Source organism: Chiloscyllium punctatum, chromosome 6 (assembly GCF_047496795.1).
Source record: "Chiloscyllium punctatum isolate Juve2018m chromosome 6, sChiPun1.3, whole genome shotgun sequence".
NCBI lineage: Eukaryota > Metazoa > Chordata > Chondrichthyes > Orectolobiformes > Hemiscylliidae > Chiloscyllium > Chiloscyllium punctatum.
This window is the reverse complement of record NC_092744.1, coordinates 118,283,417-118,299,189: the sequence shown is the minus strand read 5'-3', so window position 1 is coordinate 118,299,189 and position 15,773 is coordinate 118,283,417. Positions and strand designations below refer to the sequence as shown.

Genomic DNA, 15,773 nt, shown 5'->3' with positions numbered 1-15,773 from the left:
AAGAAGAGAGGCATGGACTATTTTATAGCTGGGGAGAAAATTCAGAAGTCTGAAGTGCAAAGTGTTGTGAGTTCCAGTCCGGATTATCTCAAGGTAAATGTGCAGGCTGTGTCAGTAGCTAGGAAGGTGCTGTATCTGCCACACAGTGTGTTTGAAATCTTTCATTCAGCAAAAGAACTGAGTCAACTCTTATAAACAATGATATTTGTTTATTGAATGCAATTAATATTAGAACAATAAAACGTATTATAACGTAATGAAAAACACTCCAATCTATCTTATGGGTTAACTTAAGCTTGGATGATCACATACAATCCCACCAGAAGTTGACCGGATTCCACGTGGTGAAGTCTTCGTTTTCTTCTGATTGCCTTGTAGGTGTCTTCTCTTTCAGTGGTTATTCTCGAGTTACCGCTCCCTGAGGGGTTTTATGGTGATTCTTATCCTTCCAAGTCTTCACGCCTTTTTGGAGGGTGTGGAGGATCTGAAAATGAAATGATCAGGTTCATTTACCCTAATCAATCAGATCCAACCTGGGGTTGTCACATTGATGGCCAAAAGGGCGAATTTCCATTGTCCCATTCAGGTCCAAATTCAGGTTGGTATTACAGGGTCTGGAGCTGTCAGGTTTGTTTGCAAACCATCTCTGGGTAGCTGCACCCTGTCTGGATTCTGCAGCATGTGGAAGAATTTGGTCAAGGATGGGTTCTACTTCCCAGCATGCTTTAAACATTGTTCATTTTTGTAACTCCATGGTAAATTTATTATAAACCATTGTAAGATTATTATTTCAGGTGGTCAATCTGGTCAGAAAGGCAAATACAGTGATAACATTTCTTTTGAGATGACAGTGGTTAGCACTGCTGCCTCACAGTGCCAGAGACCTGGGTTCAATTCCTGCCTCAGGCGACTGACTGTGTGGAGTTTGCACATTCTCCCCGTGTCTGCGTGGGTTTCCTCCGGGTGCTCCGGTTTCCTCCCACAGTCCAAAGATGTGCAGGTCAGGTGAATTGGCCATGCTAAATTGCCCGCAGTGTTAGGTAAGGGGTAGATGTAGGGGTATGGGTGGGTTGCGCTTCAGCAGATCAGTGTGGACTTGTTGGGCCGAAGGGGCTGTTTCCATACTGTAAGTAATCTAATCTAATCTAATCTAGTTGAATGGATGGATTTCCGCGGCTCTATAAGACTCTGGTCAGACAACATTTGGTGTATTATGTACAGTTTTGGGCCACATAACTCATAAAGGATGTAGCACCCCGGAGCATGTTCAGAGGAGCTTCATAAGAATGGTCCTAGGAATAAAAAACTTAACATATGAGGTCTCTGGGTCTATACTCGCTGGAGTGTGTAAGGGTGAAGGGGGCTCTAATAGAAGCATACAGAATACTGGTTGCCTGGTCAGAGTAGACGTTGGGAAGATGCTTCCACTGTTCGGAGAGAAAGCACTCAAGGATATAGCCCAAGAGTCAAGAGAATTTTTTTAGAACAGAGATAAGGAGAAATGCCTTCAGTCTGAGAGTGGTGAGTCTATGGTAAGGATGGCAGTTTCCTTCCCTAAAGGACATCAGTGAACCAGGTATGTTTTTCTTGGCAATCGATTCATAACCACTATCAGTCTCTTAATTCCAGATTTGAATTCAAGCTCCGCCATTTGCTGTGGCAGGATTTGGACCCAGGTCACCAGAACATTATCTGGGTCTATCACATAAGAATTCAGTTATAACACCACGAGGCCACTGACTTGCCCAATCCTCCACAGTGTGACTAACGTGTGAAGTATGATATGCGCTGGGAGTTGTCTTCATATTATCCTTGACTTCCTCATCAAGATATGGATGATTTTTTTTCCATAATACAATTCCTCTTTGGTCTTTAGTATCTTCCTAATTGTTTGCCAAATTTCTTCAGCTGTCCTGCCTTTGACTGTTCTTTTCTTCCCCCAGACAACCACAGCCAAATCCCTCCTTCGGTCTGTATAATTATCATTGCCTAACACTAAAACTCACATGTATGACTCAGTCTTCACTCTTTCAATCTGAATGTGAAACTCCAGCATGTTGTGGGTGTTCCTTCCAAGGCAAAGCTCATCCACCAATCCTTTCTTGTTACATATTATCAACTCTAAATAAGATTAGATGCCCCATATTTTGGAAACAGGCCCTTTGGCCCAACATGTCCACACCAACCCTCTGAAAAGTAACCCACCCAGACCCCTCTGAGTTACATACCTCACTCTATGGGCAATTTAGCATGGCCAATTCACCTGACCTGCACATCTTCAGACTGTGGGAGGAAACCCATGCAGACAGGGGGAAAATGTGCAAACTACACGCAGACAGTCCCCCGAGGCTGGAATCGAACCTGGGTGCCTGTTGCTGAGCTAACCACTGAGCCCCATTCTCCGGTTGTTTCCATGATGGCCTGCTCTCAGAAATAATCTCTCATACATTCTCTGAATCTTTATTCAAGGATATCACTGTCAAGTTGATTAATTGAGCCAATTTGCATGTTGAAGCCACCCATATTTACTGTTGTGCCCTTGTTACAAATCCTCACGCTTTTCTACCTCAGAAGTACTTTGGGGGGAATAGTGGCTGAAAATTACTCTTCCCAAGAGGTTTCTTCTCTTGCACTTATTTGCACTGAGATGAATTTCAAATTATTTTTGGCACAAAACACTTTGAAAAGATCTGAGTTCTCACTCGCACGAACAAATGTTTATTTTCTTTTCACTAGCCACATTTCCCAGTAAATATCGAGGTTTTAAATGGGCTAAAAGTGGTCATGAGATAGCATTAGTAAACAGGGTGGAGGAAAATCCCAAAGACTTATTTCCATATATAAGGAGCAAGAGGGTAACTAGTGAAATGCTTGGCCCACACAAGGACAAAGGAAGAAAGTTATGCATGGAGTCAGAGACAATGGGTGAGATTCTTAGGAAGTACTTTGCATCTGTATTCACCAAGGAGAGGGACATGACGGATGTTGAGGTTAGGGATAGATCTCTGAGTACTCTGGGTCAAGTCGACTTAAAGAGGAAGGAAGTTTTGGATACTCTGAAAGGTATTAAGGTAGACAAGCCCCCAAGTCTGGATGGGATCAATCACAGGTTACTGATGGATGTGAGTGTGGAAATAACTGGGGCTTTAACATTTATCTTTGCAGGATGATTGAACATCGGTGAGGTCCCGGAGGACTGGCGAATTTCTAATATTGTCCCCTTGTTTAACAAGGATAGCGGGGATAATCCAGGTAAATGTAGACCGGCAGGCCTGATATCATTGGTAGGGAAGCTGCTGCAGAATATACTGAGGGACTTGAGTAAGGCGTTTTATTAGGTTTCCCATGTTCAGATGATGGAGAAGGTGAAGTCGCATGGGGTCCAGAGTGATCTATCTAGATGCATAGTGAACTGGATGGCCAACAGGAGACAGAGAGGAGTAGTGGAAGGGGATGTCTCAAAATGGAGACCTATGACCAGTGGTGTGCAACAGCGATCTGTACTGGGACCACTGTTGTTTGTGATATATATCAATGATTTGGAAGAAGGTTGCCTGATTGCCAAGTTTGCAGATGACACCAAGACTGTTGGAGTAGCAGATAGTGAAGGAACTGTCAGAGAATACAGCAGAATATAGATAGATTGGAGAGCTGGGCACAGAAATAGCAGATGGATTTCAATCTGTGCAAATGCAAGGTCATCCATTTGTGAAAGATCCAGTTCAAGAGTGAACAACAACAGTAAACGGAAAACTCCTGGGGAAAATTGACTTACAGCGAGATCTGGGTGTTCGGGTCCATTGTTTCCTGAAGATGCCAACACAGGTTGGCATATGGTATCAGGTGTTGAGGACAAGCGCTGGCAGGTCATGTTACACTTGCAAATGACTTTGGTTTGGCCACATTTGGAATGCTGTATTTAGATTTAGATTTAGATTTAGATCACTTACAGTCTGGAAACAGGCGCTTCAGCCCAACAAGTCCACACCGATCTGCCGAAGCACAACCCACCCATGCCCCTACATCTACCCCTTACCTAACACTACTGGCAGTTTAGCATAGCCAATTCACCTGGCCTGCACATTTTTGGACTGTGGGAGGAAACCGGAAGCACCCAGAGGAAACCCACGCAGACATGGGGAGAATGTGCAAACTCCACACAGTCAGTCGCCTGAGGCGGGAATTGAACTCAGGTCTCTGGCACTGTGAGGCAGCAGTGCTAACCACTGTGCTACCGTGTCACTACAAAGACGAAGAACGAAAGATTGAGTAGATTAGGACTATTTTCATTACAAAGTCGAAGGTTGAGGTCCACAAAATCAAGACAGATATATACAGGATGGATAGAAAGAAGCTTTTTTCCCCAGATTGTGGAACTCAATTACTCGGGGTCGTGAGTTCAAAGTGAGAGGGGAAAAGTTTAGTGCAGATATATGTGGGAAGATCTTTACTCATAGGGTGGTGGCAGCCTGAAACGTGTGGCCATCTGAGGCGGTAGGGGCAGGAGCAATAGCGTTATCTAAGATGTATTTAGACAGAAACATGAATGGGGAGGGAGCAAAGTGATACAGACCATTAGAAAATATGTGCAGGTTTAGAAAATATGAGGATCTGGATCAGCACAGGCTAGGACGGCCGAAGGGTCTGTTCCTGTGTCGGAATGTTCTTTGTTCTTTATTATTCATTCTAAAAAAGCAAGTTTTCAACTTATTGTATGCTACAATTCAATAATATAAACAATTTATTTATTTGATAGTGCATGTCAAATTATTGCCTTTTTCTAAATTCCAGTCACAGGGTCAAAGAGATGTACAGCATGGAAACATACCCTTCCATCCAACTTGTCCATGCCGACCAGATATCCCAACCCAATCTAGTCCCACCTGCCAGGACTCAGCCCATATCCCTCTAAACACTTTCTATTCATATATCCATCCAGACGCCATCTAAATGTTCCAATTGTACTAACTGCCACCACTTCCTCTGGCAGCTCATTCCACACACGTACAACTCTGAGTGAAAAAGTTGCCCCTTACATCTCTTTTATATTTTTCCCTTCCCAACCGAAAACTATGCCCTCAAGTTGTGGGCTCCACCACGCCAGCGAAAATACCTTGTCAATTTACCCGATCCATGGCCCCTCATGATTTTATAAACCTCTATAAAGTTACCCCAAGTCTCCAACGTTCCAGGGAAAACAGCTCCAGCTTGTTCAACCTCCAGCTGTCGCTCAAACCCTCCAACCTCGGCAACATGCATGTAAATCTTTTCTGAACCCTTTCAAGTTTCACCTAATCTATCAGGTCCTGGGGATTTTTCCACCTTTATGCATTTCAAGACATCCAGCACTTCTTCCTCTGTAATATGGACATTTTTCAAGACGTCACTATCTATTTCTTCGTGTATCAACATCGCCCATGTCCTTCTCCTGAGTAAACACTGATACAAAATACTCGTTTAGTATCTCTCCCATCTCCTGCAGCTCCACACAAAGGCACCTTGCTGATCTTTGAGGACTCTATTCTCTCCCTATTTGCCCTTTTGTTCTCAATGTATTTGTAAAATCCTTTTGGATTCTCCTTAACTCTATTTGTCAAAGCTAACTCATGTCCCCTTTTTGCCTTCCTGATTTCCCTCTTTGGTATACTCCTCCTGCCTTTCTACTCTTCTAAGGATTCACTCGATCTATCCTGCCTGTACCTGTCATATGCTTCCTTCTTTTTCTTAACCAGACCCTCAATGTCTTTAGTCATTCAGCACTCTCTATACCTACCAGCCTTTCCTTTTACCCTAACAAGATTATACTGTCTCTGGACTCCGGCTATCTAATTTCTGAAGGCTTCCCATTTTCTAGCCGTCTGCTTACCTGCAAACATTTGTCACCATCAGTTTTTGAAAGATATTGCCTAATACCGTCAAAATTGGCCTTTCTCCAATTTAGAACTTCAACTTTTAGATCTAGTCTATCCTTTTCCATCATTATTTTAAAACTAATAGAATTGTTGGCAAATAAGTGAAACTCACACATTTCAGGTGAGAAATCAAATCGACTGGTTATATTTAAATGTGTAAGAGTTATAATTCTATTTGATTGTTCAATCATTTGCTCACTCTGAATATGCAGTCAGTCAGAGGTCAATCATTTTGCAAATGATAGAGCGGCAATGTACGCATTTGAGTACTGAGATTCGGTGTTTACATTTTAATTCCATCAAATAAAATTAATTTTATTGTTTTCAGAGATGATGCAGTTATTGTTCAGTTAAATAATTATAGCTCATATCTTATTATTGCCCAATTCACAAACATGGCAAACTCTTGATCATTGATCAGGTCAGTAAACCCATCACTTTGCATCATGATCGACATTAAAAGTGGATTTCAAAAGGGTGAATTCGGGTACAGTGCTACTGAACCTCACAGCTGCCTGTGGCACTGAGTGAGACACCGGCCTGCTCCTGAATCTGCCCAGAGAGTTTCCATCCTGGGTCAGGGCAGTCATTCAAACATTCTCTCACAGAGAATCATTTAGGATCCGCCTTGAGCAGGAGTAAAGCAACCAACAGGCCATCACTGCTCTCAGTGCAGGTATCAATGCTGTCTAAATTAGATACCAATGACTGACCAGGAATCAGCTGTAACAAATTCATCTTCAGTCAGAGCCTGGCCCATGGAGCAGATGTATGGACATGGAGTGTCAGAATCACAACGCACAACTTACTTATGGTGATGACATCTGGCATGTCCCCCAGAGTCCATACATCTGCCTCCTGGACCAGACACTGGGTGTATACAATTGACAGTCTATTGCAGCATCTTGTGTCTCACAGTGAACCCTCTGAAACTATATCCAATAAATGTACCTTCATATTCACCAGTATCAAAATAAAATTGTACATGTTTGTGGATGGTCTGATACTAATTGATAGGACACCCAACAGAATGCTTCTGAAGAAACCAGGAGCAAACGGCAAGCCAAGAATAATTTTAATAATGGAACTTGATGGATTTTGTCTGGTCTAGGTAACCACGCATATTGTGCTGGCACTTAGGTGAATGTAACAATGCACATCAAAACTGGAAGTCTTGGTCTAACGCTCTACCCCAGCTTCCTGACTTCACACAGCTCACTCCCTCGCATGCCTCACTCGCTCAAGCAAAAATTAATGAGAATCCACAAACTGAGTGAAACTTGGAACACAGAACAGTACAGCACAGTAAGAGCCCTTCAGCCCTCAATGTTTTGCTGGCCTTTTATCCTCATCTTAGATCAGACTAACCTACATGACCTTCAATGTACTAACTCCCATGTACCTATTCAAGAATCTTCTTAACTATCCCGAATGTATCTGACTCTACTACCACCGCTGGCGGTGCATTCTGCCCACCCACCACTCTGGGAATAAAGAACCGACCTCTGGCATCTCATCTAAACCTTCCTCCAATCACTTTAAAGTTATGCCCCTTTTTGATAGCCAATTCTACCCTGGGAAAAGGCTCTGGCTATCCACTCGATGTCTCTCAACATCTTGTACCTCTCTGTCAAGTCACCTTTCATCCTTCTTCGCTCCAGTGAGAAAAGCCCTAGCTCTCTCAACCTTTCTTCCGAAGACATGTCCTCCAGTCCTGGCAGCATCCTGGTAGATATGCTCTGCACACTCTCTGAGACTTCCACATGTGAGTGCGAGCAGCAGCGGAGGAAAGACGAAACCGAAAGACTGCAGGTAAGGTAAGGCAGTTTTTTTAAAATTACTTACCGATAGTGGGCAGCGTTGTTTTCTCTTTCACAGAAGGATCGGGAGCAGCGGAGGAAGTGACGCGGACCAGTGGGGCAGCCAGGAAGGAAAGCAGTGAGTACATATATCAGCAAGGCATTTAAAAAGAATAGGGACGGTGGGAAAGAAGAGGGTGTGTAGCACTACTAATCGGAGAGCGTATCACTGCTACAGAAGTTACCATTGTCGAGGAAGATCTGCCGATCGAGTCAGTATGGGTGGAAATTAGGAACAGCAAGGGAGCAGTCACCGCGTTAGGGGTTTACTACAGGCCCCCCAATAGCAACAGGGAGATTGAAGAAAGCATTGGTCGGCAGATTTTGGAAAAGTGTGAACGTAGTAGGGTTGTTGTAATGGGTGACTTTAACTTTCCCAATATTGATTGGAACCTCTTCGAGCAGAATTATTGAATGGAGCTGTTTTTGTAAGGTGTGTTCAGGAGGGTTTCCTAACTCAGTACGTTGACAGGCCGACGAGAGAGGCCATTCTAGACTTGGTGCTCGGAAATGAGCTGGGGCAGTATCAGATCTTGTGGTGGGAGAGCATTTTGGTGATAGTGACCACAACTGCCTCACATTCTACATAGCTATGGAGAAGGAGAATATTAGGCAAAATGGGAGGATATTTAATTGGGAAAGAGAAAAGAATGATGCAATTAGACATGAGTTAGGAAGCATGGACTGGGAGCAATTGTTCCATGGTAAAGGCACTATAGACACGTGGAGACTGTTTAAGGAACAGTTGTTGCAAGTGATGAATAAATATGTCCCTCTGAGATAGGCAAGATGGGGTAAGATAAAGGAACCTTGGATGACGAGAGCGGTGGAGCTTCTCGTCAAAAGGAAGAAGGTAGCTTACATAAGGTGGAGGAAGCTAGGGTCAAGCTCAGCTCTAGAGGATTACAGGCAGGCGATGAAGGAGCTCGATAATAGTCTGAGGAGAGCCAGGAGGGGGCACGAGAAAGGCTTGGCAGAACGGATTAGGGAGAACACAAAGGCATTTTACATTTATGTGGGGAATAAGAGAATGGTCAAAGAAAGAATAGGGCTGATCCGGGATAGCATAGGGAACATGTCTGTGGAGTCTGAGGAGGTAAGGGAAACCTTAAATGAGTTTTTTGCTTCTGTCTTTATGAAAGAAACAAACTTTGTAATGAATGAAACATTTGAAGAGCAGGTGTGCATGCTGGAATGAATAGAGATAGAGGAAGCTGATGTGCTGAAACTTTTGTCAAACATTAAGATTGACAAGTCGCCTTTCCCGGGCCAGATTTGCCCTCGGCTGCTTTGGGAAGCGAGAAATGTTATTGTTTCACCACTTGCGAAGATCTTTGCATTCTTGCTCTCCACTGGAGTCATACCTGAGGACTGGAGAGAGGCAAATGTAATTCCTCTCTTCACGAAAGGAAATAGGGAAATTCCTGGCAATTACAGACCAGTAAGTCTCACATCTGTCGTCTGCAAGCTGTTGGAAAGGATTCTGAGGGATAGGATTTATGACTATCTGGAACAGCATGGCTAGATTAAATGCAGTCAACACGGCTTTGAGAGGGGCAGGTCATGAAACACAAACCTTATCGAGTTCTTTGAGGATGTGACTAGAAAAGTTGATGAGGGTCAAGCTGTGGATGTGGTGTATATGGACTTCAGCAAGGCATTTGATAAGTTTCCCCATGGTAGGCTCATTCAGAAGGTCAGGAGGAATGGGATACAGGGGAACTTAGCTGTCTGGATACAGAATTGGCTGGCCAACAGAAGACAGCGAGTGGTCGTAGAAGGGAAATAATCTGCCTGGACATCAGTGTTGTTCCATAGGGCTCTGTCCTTTGGCCTCTACTGTTTGTAATTTTTATTAATGATTTGGATGAGAGGATTGATGGATCGGTCAGCAAGTTTGCAGACGATACAAAGATTGGAGGTGTCGTTTACCGTATAGAGAGTTGTTGTAGGCTGCAGCTGGACATTGACAGGATGCAGAGATGGGCTGAGAGGTGGCAGATGCAGTTCAACCTGGATAAATGCGAGGTGATGCATTTTCGAAGGTCGAATATGAAAGCTGAGTACAGGATTAAGGATAGGATTCTTGGCAGTGTGGAGGAACAGAGGGATCGTGGTGTTCAGGTACATAGATCCCTTAAAATTACTATCCAAGTGGACAGGGTTGTAAAGAAAGCATATGGTGTTTTGGCTTTCATTAACAGGGCGATTGAGTTTAAGAGCCGTGAGATCTTGTTGTAGCGTTATAAAACTTAGGTTAAACTGCACTTGGTATACTGCGTCCAGTTCTGGTCGCCTTATTATAGGAAAGATGTGGATGCTTTGGAGAGGGTTCAGAGGAGATTTACCAGGATGCTGCCTGGACTGGAGGACTTATCTTATGAAGAGAGGTTGACTGAGTGCGGACTTTTTTCATTGGAGAAAAGGAGGAGGAGAGGGGACCTAATTGAGGTGTACAAGATAATGAGAGGCATAGATAGAGTCGATAGCCAGAGACTATTTCCCAGGGCAGAAATGGCTATCATGAGGTGTCATAAATTTAAGCTGGTTGGAGGAAAGTAGAGAGGGGATGTCAGAGGTGCGTTCTTTACACAGAGTTGTGAGAGCATGTAATGCGTTGCCAGCAGCAGTTGTGGAAGCAAGGTCATTGGGGATATTTAAGAGACTGCTGGACATGCATATGGTCACAGAAATGTGAGGGTGCATACATGAGGATCAATGGTCGGCACAACATCGTGGGCTGAAGGGCCTGTTCTGTGCTGTACTGTTCTATGTTCTATGAAGCACCCAAAACTAAACACAGTATTCTCAGCGTGGTTGGACCACAGCTTTACAGAGTTAAGCATTAACCTCACTGCTCTTAAACTCAATACTCCTGTTAATGAAAGCCAACACACTATATGCCTTCTTAACAAACCTGCAAACATGGGTGGCAACTTTGTGGGATCTATGGACATGGAGCCCAATATCCCTCTGTCACTCCACACTGCCAGGAATTCGGCCTTTAACCCTGTATTGTGTATGCAAATACAACCTTCCAAAATAAATCACTTCACAATTTTTAAAGGTCGTACTGTATCTGCCACTTATCAGCCCAGCTCTGCATCCTGTCAATGTCCTCTTGTAACCTATACCAACCCTCCATACTATCCACAACTCCACCAACCTTCATTACATCGGCAAAATTATTCACCCACCATTCCAATACCTCATGAAAGTCATCTATAAAATTCACAAATCGCACAGGTCACAGAGCCAATCCCTATGGAACCCCACTGGTCACTGAGCTCCAGGCTGAATACTTTCCATCTGCTACCACTCTCTGTCTTCTATGGGTCGGCCAAATCCATATCCAGACAGTCAAACTTCCCTGTGTCCCATGCCTCCTTACCTTCTGAATGCGCCTACAATGGTGAACCTTATCAAATGCATTGATAACATTCTTGTTCTCCACATCTACTGGTCGACCATCACGTCTTCAAAAAACTCAATAAGGTTTCTGAGGGATGATCTGCTGCTGACAAAGCCATGCTGACTACCTCTAATCAAACTATTGTTTTCTAAGTAATTGAAAATCCTGCCTCTCAGAATCATCTCTAATACTTTGCCCTCCATCGATATAAGACTGACTGTTCTGTCATTCCCATGGTTATCCCTATTCCCTTTCCTGAACAAGGGATAACATTTGCCATCCTTCAATCATCTGACAATACTCCAGTGGACAATGAGGATGCAAAGGTTATCGCCAAAGGCACACCTATCTCTCGCATCAATTCCTGGAATAACCTCAGGTGTACCCTATCTGACCAAGGTTATTTACCTATCCTTATGTTTGTACTTCAATCAGTCTGTACTTCCCTTCAACTTTTCTATTCCATGTCCAACCAACTGATTCACTGCTTTCCATTTCAACACTACATACAGTGCTGCCTGCCTGAGTAAGTACAGTTCCTAACGTCCTGTGAATCACAGAATGAAAAAAGGAATGCACCAACGCCTTCCTGATGAATGGCTTATGCCTAAAACATCAACACGCTTGCTCATCGGATGCCGCCTGACCTGCTGTGCTTTTCCAGCTTCACACTTTTCAAGTCTGATCTCTATCAACTGCAATCCTCACTTTCTACATTACTGCAGCTGTCCCCTCTGTACACTGAGTGGGGAATTAACCATCAAAAACTCATTGTATGTGGAGCTGACTGCTCAGTTCTGGAGAGTTGCACTTAATGAATACGTTTTTTTAAAAAAAGATATTACAGTTCAACATTCAGTACCAGAGTTATAATTTTGGTTCATGGTTTGAGCAGCCTTATAAGAAATAGTGAATGACTGAAGAACTCCAAGGTACAGAGTATTCCAAGTGTTATGTTCCAGCTTATGTTAATGCTGGGAGTATTACCAGACAGACTGATGTGGTAAAGGAATGAGTTGACATTTGGAGGTGTGACATTTTTGCCATCACAGGGACATGTTTGAGGGAGGTCAGGGTCAACAACTCAATATTCTGTTACACTGTAAAATATGGGCAGGACAGGAGAGGATGTTGAAGAGGAGATGATGTTGTATTATTAATTAAGGAGTCAGTTACAGCAGTAAGGAAGGACAATATCTTGGAAGAGTCTTCAAATGAGGGTTTATCGGCCAAGGTTAGAATCAAAATGTTGACAGAACACACTGCTGGGGATATTTTATATAGCCCCAGAAAGATGAAAATACAGGAGCAGATGTATAACCAATTCACTGAGGTGTCTAGGAATGCAAGGGTGAAGATGTTAGAGATAGGGAAGCAAAGCTGGAGAAGTTACTGAGATAGGAAAGCGAGGCTGGAGATGTTACTGGAAAAGGAAAGCAAGGCTGGAGATGGCTGAGAGATAGCATGGCCTGTGCATGCTAGAACAGGTTAGTGAGATATTTTTAAATTCAATCACAGGATATAGGGAGAATTGTAGCAGCTGGAAGGTATAGAGATAGGGAAGAATGTAGGGGCTGGCTGAATTTGCAGTCATAGATGGGTCTGGAGTATGAGACAAAAATTGTGGAGATATGGAGGGTTACTGAGACACAGATGGATGTAGCGGTTGGAGAAGATGACAGGGAAAGATACAGATATACACGTAGATAGTTTAAAAATGGAATTGAGCAATGTCTTTTCGAGAAAATATTATAGAAGTCTTTGGAATAGAGAAGGCACTGGGAGACACTGAAGGAGTGAGACCTTGGATTGTCCAATCACGAGAGAAATAGAGTCAGTGTCATACAGCACAGGACAGGCCCTTCGGTTGACAGCGACACAAATAAAAAGCCCTGTAGACCCTGGAAACCCTTCCTTCCTAACGTCTGGGGGCAAGGGTTAGATTTGGGAGAGGTGTCCTATAGACTGTTCAATCAACAATGTGACATAACAACACCTCACGGTGTCAGATCAAACACTGACACGGAAACCTCCTGCTGACTCCCCTCCCTCAGCCTCACGCTGTCAGATCAAACACTGACACGGGAACCTCCTGCTGACTCCCTTCCCTCAGCCTCACGGGGTCTGATCAAACACTGACACTGAAACCTCCTTCTGACTCCCCTCCCTCAGCTTCACGGTGTCAGATCAAACACTGACACGGACACCTCATGCTGACTCCCCTCCTTAGCTGGTGGATCAGTGTCCCTCCACATTGAACAACACTTGGTGGAAGCACTGAGAGAGTTACAGTGCTGGAGAATGTTTACTGGGTGGGCCATTTCAAACCCAACACCAATAGGGGCTCAGCAGCAGCATTGCTGATCGAGGTGGTCGGGTCCAAAAGGACATAACTGCTTCACTGCGTCTGTACCGGGTCAGGGGGAACGACTGACAGGTAGAAACATCCTTGACCTCACCATCACCAACCTACCAGCTGCAGACACATTGTTCGATAACCGTATTGGGAACGGCAAGTACTGCATACAGTATTTATGGAGACAAAGTTCCACTTTTACATCGTGAAGAACCTCTGTGCATTTGTGATACCATCACTGTGCTAAACAGGGCAGATTTTCAATAGATTTTGGAACTTTGCACAGGCCTGTGTGAGGCGGTTCGAGTCATTACCAACAGCAGCAGAATTGTACTCCAGCATAAGTTTAACCATCACTGCCTGGTGTATGCTCCACTTTATCCTGACCATCAAGCCAGGGATACAGCCTTGTTAATGGAGAATACAGGAGGGCCTGCCTATAGTAGCACCAAATACATCTCAGAATGAGATGAAGTTACTAAATTGGGCCACTTACTCACCACATGGTATAAATGGAAAATGATACACAGATCTATCCAATGAATCAGGACTCATCTCTACAATCCTCTCATATACAGTCTGGGTGAGTGGTGGTGGACAATCACACAACTCACCGGAGGAGAAGGATCCACAAAGACCACCTTCCTCAAAGATTGAAGAGCCCAGCATAATAATAGGAAAGCTAAGGCTGAAACTTTCACAACAATGTTCAGACAGAAATATCGATGGGAGGATCAACTTTAGTCTCCTCCAGATGGCAGTCTTCAGCTAAACGATTTACAAGAAAACTCACAGCTGAATTCGAGAGGTGAGGAGACAGTGACTTCACTTTTAACATGATCATAACTGCATTTGACCAAGTGTCGTATCCAGGATTAACAGCAAACCTGGAGCAAATAGGAATCGTCTGCATTGGCAGAAGTTACACGTGGTACAGAGGAAGGTGGCTGGGGTTGGTGGAGAGCAACCATCTCAGCTCTGCCACAGTTCCCCAAGGGAGGGGTTTCTGGGTAAGCCTGTAGATCAGAAATGGAAAGGTAGGGCACCATACCCCGACAGGTTGATTGGGCTGCATCCTCATTAGACAGAGACGACTGACAATAGATTAACTGGACAGTCATCATGCCTCAAGTGAGGGAGAGCTTGAGTAGGACAGCCCTTATCATAAACCTCAGTCAGTGCAGGAATTCAACCCACACTGTTAGTATTAATCTGCATTACAAACCAGCTGTCAAACTAACCAAGTCATCACTCAGCTCCATGTGGTAGGTATTGTAATATTATTCCATTCAGATGTGTTGCTAAACACCTTTGGAGCAGGTGGAACTAGAAGCCAGCTTCCTAGCTCAGAGAGAGGGACAGCATCAGTGAGCTGTAAAAGCGCTCTCTGCCCCAGGCCCAATAATTATCAGCTGCTTCATAAATGACCATCCCTACTCAAGTGAAGTCACAACTGGGATTGTTTGCCAATGATTGGACAATATTCACCACTATTAATGATTTACTCTGATACTGAAGCAATCCTTATCCAAATGCAACAAGGACCTGGAAATATGAAGGTGTGTGTTTAACAGTGAAAAGTATAACTTCCATTGCACACATGTCAGACAACGACTACCTCAAATACTTGAAAATGGAATCATATCCTCTAACGTTCAATGTCACCACCATCACTGAACTCCCAACGACCAATATCCCGCAGATTACCATTAACCAGAACTGGACTGACCGTATACTTTCATTACCCATTCCTGTAAAGGCCTTATGCTAAAACGTCGACTCTCCTGTACCTCAGATGCTGCCTGACCTGTTGTGCTTTTCCAGCATCACACTTGGGCGCATATAAATGAATTGGCTACAAGAATATCTCAAGTGCGAGGAATCCTGCAGAAATAACATACTTCATGATTTCCAAAAGCCTGTACACCATCTATAAGACACACATTGAATGTGTGTGCGATGAAATACCCGCCCCCTCTCCATTTTCCCTGTGAATGCAGCTTCACCCCTTAACCACTGACACTCAGGACCATCAATCCCTGCCATCTACACGGTGCTCTGCAGAAATTTAACAAGGCTCCTTACAACGTACCTCTGAAACCATGACCGTCAAGAAGGACAAAGGAAACAGACACATGGGATTATCATCATGTTCGCTTTCCGTTCCAAGCCAACCACCATCCTGTTTGGGAAGTATACTTCCATTCCTTTAGTGTCACTATTTCAAGGCCCCC

At 43.9% G+C, this 15,773-nt stretch overlaps 1 long non-coding RNA gene across 1 annotated transcript in view; it reads right to left on the bottom strand.

Annotated features, from left to right (window-relative positions):
- Window positions 1–272: 272 nt before the first annotated feature.
- The window catches only part of LOC140478553 (uncharacterized), a 50,511-nt gene continuing 35,010 nt past the window's right edge, over window positions 273–15,773 (bottom strand). The window contains exon 3 of the long non-coding RNA XR_011960811.1: window positions 273–484. This is a non-coding gene — a long non-coding RNA (uncharacterized lncRNA). The remainder of the gene's footprint in view (window positions 485–15,773) is intronic.